Genomic DNA, 14,578 nt, shown 5'->3' with positions numbered 1-14,578 from the left:
AATTTTGTACAGTAGAATAACTCGTTCTGACTCATATTGATGCCACATAGGCCATTTTCAAAGTGATTGCTTTTTAAAGGCAGTCACTCTGTGGAGATGAATTCAAAAGAGAAAATAACATTGACACTTGCAATAATGAAACATGTGTCATATTGATCATCACATTATACTGTGAATAAAGCAGACAATCACACATGCACAGAAGCAGATATTGGTAATGGGAAGATGGCTAATCCCAATTGTTTGAATAAAGGTTGTGTAGAAGCTAGCCAATTTAGCATTAAAGGTGCACTCCTTCATTTGAAATAATACAACAAACAGTGGCCCCACCACCTGGTTTGCCATAAACCAAAAACACAAAGGCTATAAATATCACAGTGGATCTGGTTGGGGGTGCTAGGCTGACATATGGAATTCTTTTAAGATGGCCATGGCCTATTTGAGTTAGAATTGTAGGACCCATTTAGGAATAACACATTCATAAATGTCAAAAAACGACCAGTCAAACAAGAAATCATCAGAAACAAAGCTTTGAAGTGTCTGTCCTTAATCTAGGAGATATAAGAAAACTCAGGAAATATTTTGTTTGCTTTTTTACACATGAAACACTTTTTTGGGTAGGCACAAAAATACCTTCATACTTCCATTCCTTATTTTGAACCAGCACCGGTTAACTTCAGAATACCGGTACAGGTTAACTTCAGAATACCGGTACAGGTTAACTTCAGAATACCGGTACAGGTTAACTTCAGAATGCCGGTACAGGTTAACTTCAGAATAATGGTACAGGTTAACTTCAGAATGCCGGTACCGGTTAACTTCAGAATGCCGGTACAGGTTAACTTCAGAATACCGGTACAGGTTAACTTCAGAATGCCGGTACAGGTTAACTTCAGAATACCGGTACAGGTTAACTTCAGAATACCGGTACAGGTTAACTTCAGAATACCGGTACAGGTTAACTTCAGAATACCGGTACAGGTTAACTTCAGAATGTCGGTACAGGTTAACTTCAGAATACCGGTACAGGTTAACTTCAGAATACCGGTACAGGTTAACTTCAGAATACCGGTACAGGTTAACTTCAGAATACCGGTACCGGTTAACTTCAGAATACCGGTACCGGTTAACTTCAGAATACCGGTACAGGTTAACTTCAGAATACCGGTACAGGTTAACTTCAGAATATCAGTACCGGTTTTAACTTCAAAATACCGGTACCGGTTACCTTCAGAATAACGGTACCGGTTAACTTCAGAGGAGTCCCATGACACTTGTGGGGATGGTAGATCAAAACGGAGAACACCATCATGTTCGTGAGGGTCTCCCCTTCATAATAGTTTGTAGGTCAAACTGTTCGGACGCTACAGACGTTTACATGGGATTTTCCAGGTTGTCTCATGTGGTCTGATAAAAAACACTCTAGCTCTGCCACCTTTCACCACAGATGCGGAAGTTCCACACTGGTGGATGCGGTGGATTGAGACACAACCAATGCGAAAAAGCATATCTCTAGCTTTAACTTAGATTTTTTTGTTTTGTAACTTAGATTTACGCACGATATCCACATATAATAACTAATTACCCTCGACCACACCCACACATTGGGGAAAACAAACATTCTTTCCAATTGGCCACCATTGTAAAAGAGACAACATTTTGTCACCGGTAACACATTTGACTTGTTTAGTATAGTTTGCTTGTAATTCCACTCACTACTTGCAGCTGTATAGTCCATTTGTTTGTGTTGTTGGTCTTGGCTAGCTTAATGTTCTGGTCAGAAGATAGCTAGCTAGCACTCACTCACTCGTGAGGCTGCTAGCACCTTCATGAAAAGGGGCATGAGCGAAGCCCTACAACATTACATTTTTCTAAGTAGTGAGAACTTTTCAACATTGCCTGCTCCCTAGTTATCTTTAGACATGTTGTAATTTTGTTTTAAATGTATTTTTCTTTTGTAATTGACTAAAACAAGCAGACAAGAGAATGTTGTTTGCAAAAGTTTAAGACTTTGCTGTGAGCCAATGGAGTAACCTAGGTAACCACAGGTCGTTTTTCCCATGACGTTCTATCTAATACCGACTGGGACTTTCTTGACTTATGCTATTATCTAAAAACCAATTTCACACATCTGGGAAAGGATGAAGGGAGAGGAGTGAAACTCCTGTTGGATGAAGTTAGCTGGTGATGATTATTAACTCTCTGATGGAACCATCCTTTAACAATTCATTTCTCACTAGGTCTATTCTTGGTCATAATAGAGGTGTGAAAAGCAAAACCAGACTGTCTGCTGTAATAATGTTCTAGCCCTTACAGTAACTATTTCCTCTCTAACTGCAGTAGTCATGTTCTAGCTCTTACAGTAACTATTTCCTCTCTAACTGCAGTAGTCATGTTCTAGCTCTTACAGTAACTATTTCCTCTCTAACTACAGTAGTCATGTTCTAGCTCTTACAGTAACTATTTCCTCTCTAACTGCAGTAGTCATGTTCTAGCTCTTACAGTAACTATTTCCTCTAACTGCAGTAGTCATGTTCTAGCTCTTACAGTAACTATTTCCTCTAACTGCAGTAGTCATGTTCTAGCTCTTACAGTAACTATTTCCTCTCTAACTGCAGTAGTCATGTTCTAGCTCTTACAGTAACTATTTCCTCTCTAACTGCAGTAGTCATGTTCTAGCTCTTACAGTAACTATTTCCTCTCGAACTGCAGTAGTCATGTTCTAGCTCTTACAGTAACTATTTCCTCTCTAACTACAGTAGTCATGTTATAGCTCTTACAGTAACTATTTCCTCTCTAACTGCAGTAGTCATGTTCTAGCTCTTACAGTAACTATTTCCTCTCTAACTGCAGTAGTCATGTTCTAGCTCTTACAGTAACTATTTGTGTGTGGCTGAATCTTGGGCCAAAAACTCAACAAGGAAAAAAATTTGACGATTAAATGTAAAATCTAAACCAATTTTTAAGATAATATTGAACCTTTTTGTGTATTTGCATTCTGTGACTTGTGTGATGTGTGTTAGATGTGAATGCATTACTTTTACCAGGGCTGGGGGTCAGTTCCATTTGAATTCCAGTCAATTCAGAAAGAAAACCTAATTCAAATTCTAAATTTTCCTCATTGAAAAGCATGAAAGAGAATCGTAATTGGAATTTGAGTGTAATTCCTGAAATGACTAGGATTGAAACGGAACTGACCCCAACCTTGACTGTTATCATCTAGAACAGAATCCCTATCATAGAATCAGAAAGGCGGTATGTAGGAAGACCTACCCCCAGCCACACTATCACCAAGATGATATGATGTAATTCATATGAGCCTTTTACTCTTCATACAAATCTATTTGAACAGCACCACCTCACCTGGTAGATGATAGATACAGGAGATAGATGTAGAGACATGTTGGTAATTCTGGTGTCATTCTGCACTGTTCTATGGTCAGATGTGACCTCAGTGGCCTGTGGTCTAGCAGTCAGTACTGCAGACCCCGGAACACACTAGAATCGGCATGGGTTTGAATCCGACACAATGCTCTTCTGACTATCACCTCTCCTTCATTTCCTTTCTTCGTTCTACTTCTTCCCAATGGTTCAATAAAACCAAATCAGTTGGACTGGGAGAGGGAGCAGTGGAGTTCAAGAGGGTTCATCCTAACCATGACACACACCAGAAGTACACGTTCATTCTGTCTATCCATCTGTCTCTCTCTATCTCCCTCCTTTTCTATACCTGTCTAGAGCCCTTTCATTAATAATCATGTTTGGCCAACCGAGGATACAGGGATTGGAAAACCCAGTTATCAATTATTTATATACAGTACAGGGATGGGAAATCTACCAACCTTGCAGCTCAGAGTTCATATTACAACACAGGTGACTGGGTACACTGTGTGTGTGTGTTTTTGTGTGTGTGTTTGTGTGTGTGTGTGAGTGTGTGTCAGTGTGTGTTCACAGTATGTATAGGCTTCTACCTTTCTAGTCTGCACCTGTTCCTCTTAGCCGGGCGGCTTCCAGACACGACTGCACAGAGGGCAGCCAGGACCTATTATGTTATATTAGCCTGGCGCGTTGGGAAGATCACAGGCAGACTCAGTCAACCCAGACGTCATTTAGCAGGGCTAGCAGGACACACGGTGTGCAGCACCTGTTGGTAATGGCTGTTCCAGGTCCTTGGGTTCCAGGTCAGCAGGCAGACGAGAGAGATTAAGGCCCTGACCTTGTGTTCCTGTGTTCTGCTATTGGCTGAGCAGAGTGTCCAAGGTTACCAGAGATGGAGATGGAGACTGATTGGATCCATGCCAACTACTGTCTAACAGCTGGAGAGAACAGACAGGTCTATTTATGATGCATGATGATGGTACATTCAGGTCATCGTCATCATCATTGTCGTCATCGTCATCATCATTCTTTTCATCTCCATGATGTTGCTGGAATCTGTCTGTCTGGTCTGTCTGTGTGTCTGGTCTGTCTGTCTGGTCTGTCTGTGTGTCTGGTCTGGTCTGTCTGGTCTGGTTGTCTATATCTATGTTATCTTTGTCTCTATTATCAGACTGTTGACTGTAGATGACAGACAGATCTGTCACCACTGACACTGTGCAACCTTCTCTTCTTAGAAACGATCATATCTACCACCTCACCTTGACTTTCCCCACACTAACTCTCTCTCTCTCTTTCTCTTTCTCTTTCTCTCTTTTTCTCTCTCTCTCTCTCTCTCTCACGTACACAAACACACCCACACACATAGACACACACCAAGGGCCTTGTTTGACAGTAAGATTCTAATAGAAAGTGTATTAGTCAAATGCACACAGTGCTGGGAAAAGTACCCAATTGTCATACTTGAGTAAAAGTAAAGATTCTTTAATAGAAAATGACTCTAGTAAAATAATATTTGATTAAAAGTCTAAAAGTTTTTGTTTTAATCATACTTTAGTATCAAAAGTAAATGTAATTGCTAAAATATACTTAAGTATCAAAGTAAAAGTAAAAGTATAAGTCATTTAACATTCCTTATATTAAGCAAACCAGATGGTGCCATTTTATTTAAAAAATATATTTACAGATAGCCAGGGGCACGCTCGAACAATCAGACATAATTTACAAACAAAGCATGTGTTTAGTGAGTCCGCCAGATCAGAGGCAGTAGGGATGACCAGGGATGTTCTCTTGATAAGTATGTGAATTAGACCATTTTCCTGTCCTGCTAAGCATTCAAAATGTAACAAGTACTTTTAGGTGTCAGGGAAAATGTATGGAGTAAAAAGACCATCATTTTCTTTAGGAATGTAGTGAAGTAAAAGTTGAAGAATAAAAATAAAATAAAAATAGTAAAGTGAAGTACAGATACCAAAGAAACGATTTAAGAAGTATGTGTCCATTGGGGGGTGGGGGAAGGGTAAATGTCTGTTTGGGGTGGGGTAGAATGTCCATATGGAGGACAGCGGGCGGGGGCGGGGCGGCTGCGGGGGGGTTAGGTAGCTGCCTAGTGCTGGCAATTCAGCAACCTGATGGTCTGGGGGTAGAAGCTCTTGGCCAGTCTGTCAGATTTTGCCACGATGCTCCTGTACTGCCCTCGCCTGAGTGATGGAAGTGGGGAGAACAGGCCGTGGCTCGGGAGGCTGAGGTCCTTGATAATGTTCTGCCTTCCTGTGATACCGGGTGCTGTAGATGTCCATGAGGGCAGGCAGTGTGCACCCAATGGTGTGTTCGGCTGAGCGTACCACCCTCTGTAGAGCGTTGTGGTTTGCGGTGGGGGAGTTTCCGTACCAGGCTGTGATGCAGTCTGACAATATGCTCTCGATGGTGCTCCTGTAGAACACTGTGAGGGCCCTCGGGGACAGGCCAAATTTATTCAGCATCCTGAGATCTGTGTGGTTTGACCATTTCAGCTCCTTGGAGATGTATATGCCGAGGAACATGACATTTTTGACCGTCTCTACGGCAGCCCCGTTGATGAGGATGCGGGAGTGCCCAGCCTGGTTCCTCCTGAAGTTCACAATCACCTCCTTTGTTTTGCTGAAGTTGAGGGAGAGGTTGTTTACCTGGCACTACGCCGTCAGAGCGCCAACCTACCTCCTCTGTCGGCCGTCTCGTCGTTGTTGGTAATCAGGTGTACTATTGTCATGTCGTCAGCAAACTTGATGATGGACTGTGTGAGACCACGCAGTCATGGGTATACTGGGAGTACAGGAGGCGACTGAGGACGCACCCTGTGTTGAGGATCAGTGTGGAGGACATAAGGTTGCCTACCTTCACCACTTGGGGACGGTACGTCAGGAAGTCCAGGATCCACTCGCATAGGAAGGACTTCAGTCCCAGGGCCTCGAATTTTGTGGTGAGCTTAGAGTGCACTATGGTATTGAAGGTCAAGCTGTTGTCAATGAACAGCATCCTCACATATGCATTCCTTTGGTCTGGGTGGGTGAAGGCAGCGTGCAGTGTAATGGCGATTGTGTTGTCCGTTGATCTGTCAGGGCGGTAGGTGAATTGAAGAGGGTCGAGTGTGTCGGGGAGGGAGGAGATGATGTGGTCTTTGACTAGCCTCTCAAAGCACTTCATGATGACGGAAGTGAGAGCTACTGGTCGGTAGTCATTCAGCTCAGCTACTTTCCCTTTCTTGGGCACGGGGATGATAGTGGACATCTTAAAGCAGGTGGGGATAACGGCCTTTCAGAAAACACGACAGTTAGCTGGTCTGCACATGCTCTGAGGGCATGAAGTCAATCTTCAAAATAGCTCTGTTGATGTGGTTGTGTTGTTGCTACTGTTGTGTTGTTGTTGACGGTGTTGTTGTTGTTTCTTTAGGTGTCTATGTGTGGGGTGTTGCATTTTTCTAGATGTTAGCCCAAAACTCAGTCACTCAACCACACTCACGAGTATAAACTATTCTTCCATCTTGCCCACAAGTCTAACCATGATCACCAGTCTACCTGATCTCTTCTAGTGTATTTACAGTCTGTTATCATAGGATCAACAGACATAAACACCACCATGATCACCAGTCTACCTGACCTCTTCTAGTGTATTTACAGTCTGTTATCATAGGATCAACAGACATAAACACCACCATGATCACCAGTCTACCTGACCTCTTCTAGTGTATTTACAGTCTGTTATCATAGGATCAACAGACATAAACACCACCATGATCACCAGTCTACCTGACCTCTTCTAGTGTATTTACAGTCTGTTATCATAGGATCAACAGACATAAACACCACCATGATCACCAGTCTACCTGACCTCTTCTAGTGTATTTACAGTCTGTTATCATAGGGTCAACAGACATCAACACCACCATGATCACCAGTCTACCTGACCTCTTCTAGTGTATTTACAGTCTGTTATCATAGGATCAACAGACATAAACACCACCATGATCACCAGTCTACCTGACCTCTTCTAGTGTATTTACAGTCTGTTATCATAGGATCAACAGACATAAACACCACCATGATCACCAGTCTACCTGTCCTCTTCTAGTGTATTTACAGTCTGTTATCATAGGGTCAACAGACATAAATACCCACTACAGACAGACACTAATAACCTGTCTACATCAAATCAAATCTAATTGTATTTGTCACATGTGCCGAATACAACAGGTGTAGTAGACCTTACCGTGAAATGCTTACTGACAAACCCTTAAAACGTCTTAGGTATAGGGGGTGACATTTTCACTTTTGGATGAATTTGTGCCCAAATTAAACGGCCTCGTACTCTGTCCTAGATCATATGATATGCATATTATTATTACTATTGGATATGAAACACTCTGAAGTTTCTAAAACTGTTTGAATTATATCTGTGAGTAAAACAGAACTCATATGGCAGGCAAACTTCCAAACAGGAAGTGAAAATTCTGAAATGGGTCGCTGTGAAAGGCATCGCCTATTCAATTGCCTTATATTTATGGATCTGTATGCACTTCAAACGCCTTCCACTAGATGTCAACAGGCAGTAGAACGTGGAACGAAGCATATAGCTTGATGTGGGACCGGATGAGAGCCAATGGAGTGACTGGTCAGGCAGATTGCCAGTTCTTGGCCACGCAGACTACGCATGTGATCTCCTTGTCTGCAATGCGTTAGATAGACATGAAGAAATGCTCCGTTTGGGACGTTATTGGATATATATGAGAAAAACATCCTGAAGATTGATTCTCAACTGAGTTTGACCAGTTTATTTGACTTGTAATATCACCTTTTGAAGTTTTCGTTCAACGTTTTCGTTCAATTGCGCAAGTGTTTGAACACGTGTACTACACATGTAGTACAAAGTTGCGTCAGGACCATGCGTCAGGACTACCGGGCATGATGACTCCTTGCTGTCCCCAGTCCACCCGGCCTTGCTGCTGTTCCAGTTTCAACTGTGCTGACTGCGGCTATGGAACCCTGACCTGTCCACCGGACGTGCTACCTGTCCCAGACCTGCTGTTTTCAACTCCCTAGAGACCGCAGGAGCGGTAGAGATACTCTTAATGATCGGCTATGAAAAGCCAACTGACATTTACTCCTGATTATTATCATTTATCATTTATGATCATTTATGAACATTTGAACATCTTGGCCATGTTCTGTTATAATCTCCACCCGGCACAGCCAGAAGAGGACTGGCCACCCCTCATAGCCTGGTTCCTCTCTAGGTTTCTTCCTAGGTTTTGGCCTTTCTAGGGAGTTTTTCCTAGCCGCCGTGCTTCTACACCTGCATTGCTTGCTGTTTGGGGTTTTAGGCTGGGTTTCTGTACAGCACTTTGAGATATCAGCTGATGTACGAAGGGCTATATAAATAAATTTGATTTGATTTGATTCATAGCCTCGATACTGTTATTTTATTGTTGCTCATTTATTTAGTCAATCTTTTTCTTAACTCATAATTGTCTTAACTGCGTTGTTGGTTAGCTTGTAAGTAAGCATTTCAAGGTAAGGTCTACACTTGTTGTATTCCGCGCATGTCACAAATACAATTTGATTTGATTTGATTGAAACTGAAACTGCATCTCGGATGGCTGGAGGGAGCAATGTATCACACCAGCTGTGATTTACAACCTGATAGCATGATTTTGGGACTTCCAAGAAATGCATTGGTGAATTAAATTACAGGTTTTTCCAAATTGTTAATACACATTTGCTGAAACTACATCTCAGGTACTCAAAAACTCTAAACACAAAACAGTTAGCCAATTTCCCCAAAGCCAACAGACATCATGCAAAATAAAACACAGATATCAAATCATGTACTCCCTGCTCAAAATTAAACTCTGCATACAAATGAGACACACACACACACACACACACACACACACATCAAATGAATCGAACTTAGTGACAACTGAGATCACACAAATGTGACATATTCAAAACACTACTATCAGAACCTATTTCAGCGTAAAGACAAAGATTTACTTTATTGTTTGTGTGTACTCAAACAAGAAAGGAACACAAACGCAAAACAATGTTTTATATTTCAACATGACTTAATACATATTTAACAGCATACTGTAAGCACACATACAGTAAATATATTTTGCATATGCAAGGGAAGAAAAACAGTCCTATTTGTACTACTGTACTGTATTTTAGATAAATTGTATGGAAAAAAAATATACAAAATACTGTCAAAATACAAAATCATAATCACAAGTCAGGAAACAACTCCACTGTGAAAACAAAATCAGTCATGTCTGTTGTTTTGGTCCGGCCACATATTTTCATCAACAACACCGCGATATTCTCCTTGGCAAGACAGCGGGGTAAATATCTTCTGACATGACGCATCCACCCCTGACAGGACTCTGCTGGGATGTCACCACAGGCTTCCTCCATTGTCTGGAGAAGGGCCATACGTTCATGGGGTTTGTGATCTTACACCTTCTTCCACCATGCTGAAAACAAATCCTCAATGGGGTTGAGAAATGGGGAATATGGTGGGAGATAGAGAATTGTAAACCTGGGATGGTCATGGAACCAGTTTCGGACCTGAGCAGCCCGATGAAAAGTCACGTTGTCCGAAATTAGAACATTTGCTGCTCAGAATCACCTGGCCCTTTCTGCTCTGGCTGAAAAAGATTGTCATGTAAGTGTAACAGTTTTGCTTCCGTCCCTCTCCTCTCCCCTACCTGGGCTTGAACCAGGGACCCTCTGCACACATCGACAACAGCCACCCTCAAAGCATCGTTACCCATCGCTCCACAAAAGCCCCGGCTCTTGCAGAGCAAGGGGAACAACTACTTCAAGGTCTCAGAGCCAGTGACGTCACCGATTGAAACGCTATTAGCGTGCACCACCGCTAACTAGCTAGCCATTTCACATCGGTTACATAAGGTATTTAGGAAATTAAGGAGATGGGTAGTGTTGTATGGTCCAAGGGTGGCATGGCTGTGGAGGACCCTATTGTGGCTCATAGCTGCGCATATGGTGACATTTCCCCCGCAATGGCCAGGTACCTCAATGATAGTGCGTTAACCAGTGATGTTCCTTCTTCTCCTCCTCGTCTTCGCTAAATTGAATCCAACCGCATCTATGAATATGAGTTCCTGGGGGATTGGACTTGCATCCAATTCCACAATTCTCTGAAATGACAGTAAATACAGTAATTGCCGTTCACTGGCAACATCAATGAGTCTCTAATGTTTCAACGGTAATACTAGTACATGACTTACTTGCACATATTCGTACCATTTATCATTCACTCTTTAGGAATTCCTTTCAAATAGGACTCTGTAGATTTGCTTCATCCGGAAATTGTGTTTCTTAAGAGTGTGGGCTAAGATTGATAAGCTCACTTATGGAAGATGGCAGGGTTTTCAATCATCTGTTGGATTTCCTGCAGTCTTATGGCATTATTTTCAACCACCATTTGCACAATGGCAGCCTCCTGTTCTTCTGTGAATAGACACGTTCCACCACCACGTGGTGGTCGTCTTTCAGTTCTACAAACACAAAATAGCATCCAGTACAGTAAACACTACAGTAATACAGTATACAAGATAAACATGTTACCAAGTAGTATAGCCCCCATTTCATACATACAGTAATGCATGAAACATTGACTTTGTTTCTCCTTACAGTATGCATTGGAATCTACAGTCTACTGTGCTTTATGTTGTTCTACTGTCAAGTAGTAACAGTAGTAGATAGGCCCAATGTCTGCAGTACATACCTCTTCTCATTTTGGAATGTCCAGATGATGGATGCTATGATGAAGCGGCTCAGATTGGGCTGCACTCTCTGCCCAGCCTCTCTCAAGGCCAAACCATGGTTGACCACATGTTCTGCCCAGCCTCTCTCAAGGTCAAACCATGGTTGACCACATGGTCTGCCCAGCCTCTCTCAAGGTCAAACCATGGTTGACCACATGGTCTGCCCAGCCTCTCTCAAGGTCAAACCATGGTTGACCACATGGTCTGCCCAGCCTCTTTCAAGGTCAAAATATGGTTGACCACATGGTCTGCCCAGCCTCTCTCAAGGTCAAACCATGGTTGACCACATGGTCTTCCCAGCCTCTCTTAAGGCCAAACCATGGTTGACCACATGGTCTGCCCAGCCTCTCTCAAGGTCAAACCCTGGTTGACTACATGGTCTGCCCAGCCTCTCTCAAGGTCAAACCCTGGTTGACCACATGGTCTGCCCAGCCTCTCTCAAGGTCAAACCCTGGTTGACCACATGGTCTGCCCAGCCTCTCTCAAGGTCAAACCCTGGTTGACCACATGGTCTGCCCAGCCTCTCTCAAGGTCAAACCCTGGTTGACCACATGGTCTGCCCAGCCTCTTTCAAGGTCAAACCCTGGTTGACCACATGGTCTGCCCAGCCTCTTTCAAGGTCAAACCCTGGTTGACCACATGGTCCACCACAGTCACTGAATTTCATGAGAGATTACTTTCCTTCTTTGTATTCCTCCACCTCCACCTCTCTCTGCTAAGTTATCTTTCATTGTTCTCCAAACACAGTACTCACATGTAGACTTTTTATCCATACCAAAAGTCTGATTGCAAAGTGAACAATTACGCAATTAGTGTTTGCACATGTGAAGATTGAAAGTGGTCAATTGGTAATTGAGCTTAGCTTGTTGAACAGTGTTGCTTTTCATTTGCACACAAGATATTTTAGTTGTGCCACAGGAAGAGACTTGTCTTGTCTTAAGTTTTGCCAAATGTTTGTTACAGAATTGCATTCTGGGGGTAAAGCAAAACGTGTGCCAGTAGTATTGCATATTTGGTGTATGGTTCTGCTAAATGAGTTACAGGTCTGGGTCATTGTGCCTCATGGGCAAGTTTTAGTGTGTAAACAATTGGGAAAAACTGTAACCATGCATTGAACTGCATCCATCTATTACTCTACATCATAGAATTTTGACTCAAATAGAACCCATTTTTAAAACCTCTTATGAAGTTAGATTTGTAACATAAAGTTGAGGATTTTATAATTTTGACTGATTTTATGATTGTCTGTTCATATCTGCAAAGTAGTTAAAACACTGACAGTTCCACTTTAAGATGAATGCACTAACTAAGGCAGATAAGTGTGTCTGATAAATGACATTTTGTTTTACAGAGAATGTCAAATGTAGTGTGTGTGTGCATGTGTGTGTGTGTGTGTGTGTGTGTGTGTGTGTGTGTGTGTGTGTGTGTGTGTGTGTGTGTGTGTTCGCGCATCCGTGAACATGTGTGTGCAGTGTTGGGGAAGCTACTCTGAAAATATAGTTTACCAAGATACCAATTACTTCACACTGGAAGAAGTGAACTACAATATATCTACCCTTAAGAAAATCATTGTTTATTAAGTATCTAGTTACTTTGAAACAGTAGTTCACTACATCCAAACTACTTTGTGATAAATTAATATCATATCTAAATCTGAAATGTCAAAGACTGCAGATTGAAAGAGCAGATCACTCTGGAGTCAGAAGTTAACAGAATGTTTAATGTAGACTACTAAACACAAAAACTATGTTTCAATTGAGAATTAGGCAGGTCTGATGCCAAAAAAGAAACAAAATTCTTGCCTACTTCATTCATATTTTGATTATTTTTGCAAAAGAAGTATTGTATAGTAGCAGTAGCAGTAGTAGTAGTAGTAGTTGTTGATCCAGTAGTTAGCTACACCGCTACATTGCAAAAACGTTATTAACTACAGAAAACACTACCAGGATTTGAATGTATTTCAACTACCACCAAGCTACTGCAAAATATAGTTAAATGACTAGTTGAACTAAATGTAGTTGATTACTCCCCAACACTGTGTGAGTGTGTTGTGAGAGGCATAATCCCTGGACAGTCATTGGGTGTAAAGTCCTGATCCAGGCATGTCTCTGGAGTTATGAGAGCTGGTCATGTTCACAAAGTGTGTCTTTGGCATACAGAACACCTTGTCTTATTGGTGGGCTAAACAGGATGATGAAAGAACATGTCTTTAATGTAAACGAACAGCACCACAGTATTAGCAGCCAATGAGAAGAGGCTACCTCTGGCTCAGGGACAGAGAGGGGGAGGGAATAGAACATAGAATCCTCTGAGTGTTCTGCAGTAGCACATAGGGATGATGGGTTAAGATTAGGTCAGAACATAAATGACTGTATTGCACATGGTACACACATACACATAAACAGACGTACAGATTGAATATACGAACGTACACACATAAAAAACACACAAATGTTGAACAACTTTTTCACTTTCAGTATTAACATACAGTAGGCTATGTCGTACCTCACTGATTATTATCCATCAAGCTCAACGTGTAGGCATTTATTATTGTGTGTGATCCTGTCAAGCAACTAATCCATGTGAATACATCTCTTCCGGTCCTCCCTCAGACTCTGTCTATTTCAATGAGACCACGAGAACACATGACCTGGTGACAATCATAACAAACCATTCTCTCTCTCTCTCTCTCTCTCTCTCTCTCTCTCTCTCTCTCTCTCTCTCTCTCTCTCTCTCTCTCTCTCTCTCACTCACTCACTCACTCACTCACTCACTCACTCACTCACTCACTCACTCACTCACTCACTCACTCACTCACTCACTCACTCACTCACTCACTCACTCACTCACTCACTCACTCACTCACTCACTCACTCACACACTCACACACTCACTCACACACACACACACAATTACATAAGAGCACACGTTGAGCAGAGTATCACAGTCTCTAAAACAGCGTTCACAGACGTGGTTGTGTCTGTGCATACTACCCTGTGTGTTTCTCTAATTAGGACATCCATTCAGGCCCTGTCAGCCAAACAGTGTGAGTGTCCATGTTAGCCGCTGTTGGCTAATCAGCCCAGCGGCAGGCGTTTTGGATCCATACAGAGAAGAGAGGGAACCGCGCAGAGAGGAGCAGACATAAACAAAAACACAGAGAAGTTGGCAGAATTGGCCATGTGTGTGCATATGATTCATAATGCCTCATAACTGTTGTTATAAAACAGAGGTCTGTTGAGATGAGACAATATGAAAAATTCTGAAGATGTATTAATGTATTATACTGAACAAAAATATAAATGCAACATGCAACAATTTCAAAAGATTTTACTGAGTTAAAGTTCATATAAGGAAATCAGTTAATTGGCTGGGAAT

The sequence above is a fragment of the Salvelinus namaycush genome, chromosome 3, assembly GCF_016432855.1.
Source record: "Salvelinus namaycush isolate Seneca chromosome 3, SaNama_1.0, whole genome shotgun sequence".
NCBI classification, from domain to species: Eukaryota; Metazoa; Chordata; class Actinopteri; order Salmoniformes; family Salmonidae; genus Salvelinus; species Salvelinus namaycush.
Note: the sequence above shows the minus strand (reverse complement) of the source record.